This window comes from Nematolebias whitei, chromosome 7 (assembly GCF_014905685.2).
Source record: "Nematolebias whitei isolate Nwh7 chromosome 7, NemWhi1, whole genome shotgun sequence".
NCBI lineage: Eukaryota > Metazoa > Chordata > Actinopteri > Cyprinodontiformes > Rivulidae > Nematolebias > Nematolebias whitei.
In genome coordinates, this window is record NC_056504.1 from 23611276 (window position 1) to 23618061 (window position 6786).

Sequence of the window (6786 nt, forward strand, 5' to 3'; positions counted from 1 at the left end):
AAGATTTATTATATTAAAAACCTGGTTGCTCAGAGTTGTAGAAGGGTCTACTTTGTGGTGAGGAATAATCTGTTGGGGCAGGTGGAGAGGGTAGATAAGCTGTGTGGGTACATGTGTTACTGAGTGAAACCGGGCGCGGCCGGCTGGACTGAGAGAAGTCCGACGCCGGGCAGAGAGGAGACCGAGCGCCTGTTTCAAACCTATCCATCCACCTCACCCAGGGAAGGTTAACAGCTAAAAAGGATTTAAGGAGTGAGAATCATTCATCATGTAATCCCTGTGTAATCCAGTGTAATCATTTATTGTGCTATACTGCTGTTCCCCTGCAAAAATTATTGATTAAAAGCAAAGCAAAACGTAAAATTCTGGATTCTTATTTCAAACACACCCTCTTGTTCTTGGAAGTGGAAAACTTGGTTCAACGAAACAACAGAAGTATGTGGGAGGTTTTAAACGGTTTTCTTAGCCTTTGTTTATAAAACAACACCCAGGAGTCTTATTTTGTTCCTAGACTCTAAAGATTGCCAGATCGGTTAACAATTACAATGCTAAATCAGGAGATGAGCTACCGTTAACTTGCGCTCCCTCGTCTGCCAAACGTCCCCATTCCGGCTGCTAGGTAGGGCGAGGTGAAAAGTTGGGTGTGTTGCAAGGAAGAAGGTAGCTAACAGTCCGGGTGAATCATCTCAACACAGCCTAAATCTAGAACTGTCCTTGGAAGCTGCTGCAGGTAAGACCTGAGCCATAGGATTAGTTTTGAGACCCGTTGGAGGAGAGGCTGCGGTGAGGGCGTGGCACGTGCCCTGTGCCTACCTCGCTCGGATAGCAAGACACAGAGGAAGCCAAAATTACAAAAGTAAAAGAAATGGAGCAAAATTTTGCAAAGAAATGTTTCTTTGATTTTTGATTTTGGATTGTAATTTCCATGCTTTTGCAGGTTTTTGCATGTTTCATAACATTTTCACATTGTGTAGTAATTTCATTATCTTCGCACCTTTTTGCTCCAGTTGCTCTTATTTTGGAATTTGAATGTAATTTTTCATGTTTGTTTGTCCGTTTCACTTCATTCACTCCAAGCACATTTCTGACATTTTTCTGGCGTTTACAGGTTTTTGCATCAGTCTTGCTGATTTTGGACTTTGAAACACATTTTTCGTGTTTTTACAGTACAGCTCCCATTTCAGAAAGTGTACTTTGGCAGACATTTACTGGTTTTTGTAGGTTTTTCACTTGTTCTTCTTTTTTTGGACTTTGGACAACAATTCTATGTTCTTGCAGGTTATCAACCTGCAAAAAACACATAAAATGTCAGCTAAAATCCAAAATTTGTGAAACGAAATTTGTAAAAACATAGAAAAGCAAATCAAATGCCAAAATCTGCAGAAATGAGAAAAAAGTGTAAAAGCATGTAAAATGCCACTATTGTCAGATGAAATGGACACAACATGTAAAATGCCAGCAAAATTCCAAATGTAGATAAAATCTAGCACTAACGTTTAAAATAATGTTTCTCTGCTCTTTGACATTGGATATAAATGTCCACGTTTTTGCAGGGTTTTGCTTCTGTTTCACATCTTTTTGACGTTGGGTGGTAATTTAAATATCTGCAGATTTTTGCCTGAGTTTTCTACTTTTGGCTGTCATTTTTCAAATTTTTATGTCGGTTTCACTTCATTTGGACCTTGCCAAGATCACCTGCATCTGACCTTCCTATGCAAGAGAGAAAGGCGAAAAACGCTCTTTGCACATACAAAAATCAAGACAGGATTCAAATTCATAGCCTTCTTACTTGTGTCAGAATTTGGCAAGCTGTTTTAATTTACAGGGTTTCTTAAGTATGTACATATGAAGGCACTGGCCAAGTCTGTTATGTGCTCATCGTTGATATAGCGGTCACAAGCAACTCAGTCCACGTCCTTTTTTGGGCTTGTAAGAGAATTTGACAAATATATGGGAGAGCTCATTTGATTCATTCCAATGTGACCTTTTCAATGGAACCAACATCACTTGCCTCAGACTTTGCTACGGGAAGGAAAAAGGCCAAAAACACTGTGCATACCCAAAAGAGAAAATCAATATTCAACTTTAAAGACGTTTAACTTCCATCAGAAAGAAGCAGGCTTGTTCAAATTTACAGAGTGTCTCAAGGATATGAGTATAAAAGGGACAGCAGAGTTTCAGGCTTGTACACGCAACAGAAACTGTCCTATTGTGCATGTGCACAACAGGACAGAATCTGTCATCTGTCCTGCTTCGTAGAACTGCAACAAATATGAAGAAATCAGTAAAGCTTCTCTGCCCAAGGCTGGTTTGCACCTTGGAGCTCTGCGCCCTGGGCTTGCTAGAGCTGCAACACTTTCTATGCAGAACCATATCTGCCTTGAAGGTCCTTCTTCGAGCTGCACCACCTCATAGCTGGACACCATTCACCGTGCATCCTGTCCACCCTGTCTGTTGGCTCTGTAGCATGCTGCTTCCATTGAACAGCCACATCTGTGCAAGACCCAATCCACTGCACAAACTTTCTGCCCCTAAATGGCCAACTCTGCAGCCTTGGAGCTATGCACCCTGGGATGGAGGCAGTGAGGCAGCCAGGCTGTAGAGCCAGCCTGTCCATGAGTCCAGAGTGGCTGTGGTTGTGGCAAATGTACACAACATTTGAGCTGGGGTCCAGTTCAAATGTGGTGCAGCAATATGGAATAGGCCACACAGCAGATGGCGTTTTGCAAGGAGGTTGTGATGCTCCACGGTGGAAGATTGGCATCTTATCCATCCAGGGGCAGAGAGGCTACTTGGTGGATGGTGTTCAGGTGTCAGGTGGTACATTTCCATGGAGGAGGCCTGGTGGTGGTTGGCATCCTACACATAATTGGTGCTGCTATAGGTAGGGGCTCAGGCCACAGAGTCAGCCAATGAGGGGAGGAGAGGCTGCAATTTGGATGGGGTCCAGTTCTGAGGTGGTGCAGCTCCATGGAGGAAGCCACACGGCAGATGTGGTCCTAAATGGAAATGTTGCTGTTCCATGGAAGTGACCGAGTTACAGAGGCTGCCAATCCACAGTGCAGAGGTCAAGGGAGAAAACCAGGCTGCATAGCAGGCTATCTAGGTTCAGAAAGGTTGTTCGGTGGATAAGGTACTGCACAGAGGTGGTTCTGTCCCATGGAGGTGGCTTGGCTGTAGAGCAAACCAGCCAGGGGCGGAGAGGTCACTCGGTGTATTGCATCCAGCTATGAGGTGGTACAGTTCCAGGTAGGAGGCAACGTGGCTGATAGAGTCATGCATAAAGGTGTTGAAGCTCTAGGGATGTGGCCGGGGTGCAGAGCCAGCTTACCAGGGTTTGGATAGGCCGCAATTTGTATCGGGTCCAACTCGTAGATAGTGCAGTTCCAAGGAGGTGCATGGGGTCCATCACGGAGCTGGTACTGCTCCATGCAGAAGGCAACGTGGCCAATAGGGTTCTGCACAGATGTGTTGCTACTCCAGGGAGGTGGCTGGTTTGCAGTGCCAACCATACCTCAGGTGTAAAGGTTGAGCGGTGGAGTGTGACCTGCTCTGCAGTGGTGCATTTCCATGGAGGAGGCCTGGTAGTGGTTGGGGTACTACATATAAGTTGTGCTGCTGCTGGTAGGATGCCAGGCTACAGTCAGCCAGCCATGGGAGAGGCCACACCTTCGATTGGGTCCAGCTCTGAGGTGGTGCATCTCCATGGAGGAGGCCACACGGCAGCACCACCTCCTACAAGGAGGTGGTGCTGTTTCAGGGAGGCGTCCGTTTTGCAGAGGCTGCCAGCCCAGTTTGCATAGCTCCAGAAAGGAAACCAGGCTGCAGATCATTCCATCTACATTCAGAAACGTTGTTCGGTGGATAGGGTCCTGCACAGAGGTGGTTATGTTCCATGGAGGTGTCTTGGCTGTAAAGCTAACCAGCCAGGGACAGAGAGGCCGCATGGTGTATGGGGTCCAGCTATGAGGTGGTGCAGCTACAAACAGGAGCTAACATGGCTGATAGGGTCCAGCACAGAAGTGTTGCTGCTGTAGGGACGTGTTCAGGTTACATAGCCAGTCAGCCAAAGGTGAAGAGCTTCATGGATGTAGCTTGGCTGCAGAGCCAACTAGCTAGGATGCGGAGAGGCCGCAGAGTGTATGGGGTCCATCTCTGAAGTGCTGCTGTCTAGGGATGTGGCTGGGCTGCAAAGCCAGCAATCCAGCCAGGGGTGTAGACGCTGCTCAGTGGATTGGTTCTGCTCAGAGATGGCGCAACTACAGGGAGGTGGATGGAGTCCTTCACAGAGGTGATGCTGTACCAAGCAGGAGGCATATAGGGTACTGCATAAAGGCGTTGCTGCTCCAGGGAGGTGGCTGGGTTTCAGAGCCAGCCAGCCCTTTGTGAAGAGCTTCATGTAGGTGTATGGGTTGCAGAGCCAGCAAGCCAGGATGCAGGAGGCGACATAGGTATGGGGTCCAGCTCAGAACTGTTACAATTTCAGGGAGGACTCTACACTGAATTTGTGGTCTGCACACAGGTGGTGCTGCTCCAGGTACGTGGCCAGGTTGCAGAGCCAGCCATGCATCCATGTGCGAAAAGTCAGCTCAGTGGATTGGGCCCTGCGCAGAGATTTTCAGCTCCAGTGAGGTGGATGGGTTCCTTCACAGAGGTGGTGCTTCTCCAGGAATGTGGCCGGGTGGCAGAGCCAACCAGCCGAGGTGGGGAGAGGCTGTATGGCGATGTATGTGTTCCAGCTCTGAAATGGTGCCGCTCCTGGGAGGATGCCACTTAATTAATTCGGTCCTGCACGGAAGTATTGCTGGTCCAGGGATGCGGCTGGGCTTCAAAGCCAGCAATCCAGCCATGGGCATAGAGGCCACTCAGTAGATTGGGTCTGATTTGGTGCAGCTCCAATGATTTGGATAGGGTGCTTCACCGAGATGCTGCTAAACCATGGAGGCAGTCTGGCTGCAGAGCCAGCTAGCCAGGTGCAGAGTGTCCGCAAGGTGTATGAGGTACTGCTAGGTAGCCATTCTGTATAGCCAGCCATTCAGGGGTGTAGAGGCCATGCAGTGGTTGGATTCCAGCCCATATGTTTAACAACTCCAAGGAGGTGGCCACACAGCAGATACAGTCCAAATTAGAGTTGATGTAGCTTGAGGGAGGAGGCCACGCAGCAAATGGTGAAATGTACAGATGTGTAGCTGCTCCAAGGAGGCAGCCAGGCTGCAGTCACTTTCAGCCTAGTGTAAAGAGCTCCAGGTATTAGGAAAGGCTGAGGAGCCATCCAGCCAGGATTAAGAATTATCATGTCCTTGATTTGGGAATTGTTACAGCTGCATGGAGGTGGCCACATGCGATTATGTGTCTTGAGTCGAGTTGAAGCTTCTCAAGAGAGTCTGTCCTGGCTGCAGAGCCAGCCACTCTAGGGCACAGAGATCCAGGGAGGAGGCCAGGATGCAATGCCTTCCAGACAGTGGTAGAAGGCTGTGTAGTGGATGAGTTCCATCTTGGATGTGATACAGCACCAGGGAGGAGGCCACATAGCAGAGCTAGCCAGGCAGTAGTGTAGAGCCTGTGACATGGATGTGTTTCAGCTCATATGTGGCGTAGCATCATGCAGAAGGCCGCGTATCAGATGGGGTCCTGAAAGTAGTTGGTGATGTTGCAACGTCGAGGCTTGGCATCAGATACAATCAACCAGCCGCAGAGAGGCTACGCTTTGGAAGGTGTCCGGCTCTGAAGTAGTGCATTTCCAGGGAGGAGGCCACATGGCAGATGTGGTCCTACATGGATTTTGTGCTGTTCCAGGGAGGCGGCCTTGTTGCAGAGTCTGCCAGCCAAGGATGCAGAGTTCCAGAGAGGAAGCCAGTCTGCAGAGATAGCTATCTAGGGCTAGAAAGGTCATGCAATGGATGGGGTTCTGCACAGAGGTGGTTCTGTTTGATGGAGGTTGCCTTGCTTTATAGCCATCAAGCCAGGGGTGAAGAAGCCACATGGTAGATGGGGTCCAGCTATGAGGTGCTGCAGCTCCAGGCAGGAGACAATGTGGCTAAGAGGGTCCTGCACAAAAGTGTTGCTTATTTAGGAAGATGGTCTGGTTGAAGTGCCAACCAGCCCAAGGTGAAGAGCTTCATGGAGGTGGCCGGGCTGCAAAGCCAGCTAGCCATTATGCCGAGAGGCCACATAGGACCCTTTTTGTTTGTACAGTTCTAGGGAGGAGGCCACGTGGGGGTTGTGGTCCTGCACAGAGGTGGTGCTGCTCCAGGGATGCAGCAAAGCTCCAGAATCAGCCAGCCCAGAGTACAGAGCTCCATTGAGGAGGACAGGCTGAGAACGAGGGAAAGACCGTGTCCTTGGTGGTGTCCAGCACGGAAGTGTTTCAGGTCCAAGAAGGAGGACACGGTGCAGATGGGATCTTGCACGGAGGCAGTGATGCTTGAGATAAGCTGCCAGGCTGCAGTCCCAGTCAACATGGGGCAGAGCTCCAGGGAGAATGCCAGGCAGCAGAACTAGCCAGGCAGCTACAGTTACGCCTTTTGGAGGATAGGGTCCAGCTCAGATGTGGTGCAGCACCATGGAGATAGACATGTAGTGAACTAAGCCTCAGGTCAAATCTGGCCCTGAGGGCCTTTCTGGGACAAGAACTGTTATTTCATTGATTTGAGTCCAGAAACACAAGATTAAGTTCATCCAGAGACTTTCTAAGTGTCCTGCACTGATCAATTGAAAGAACACTCTCTTTTTTATTATTATTACTATTTTCTTGATAATCAAAGTGTGTTTAGTTCAAACCATTTT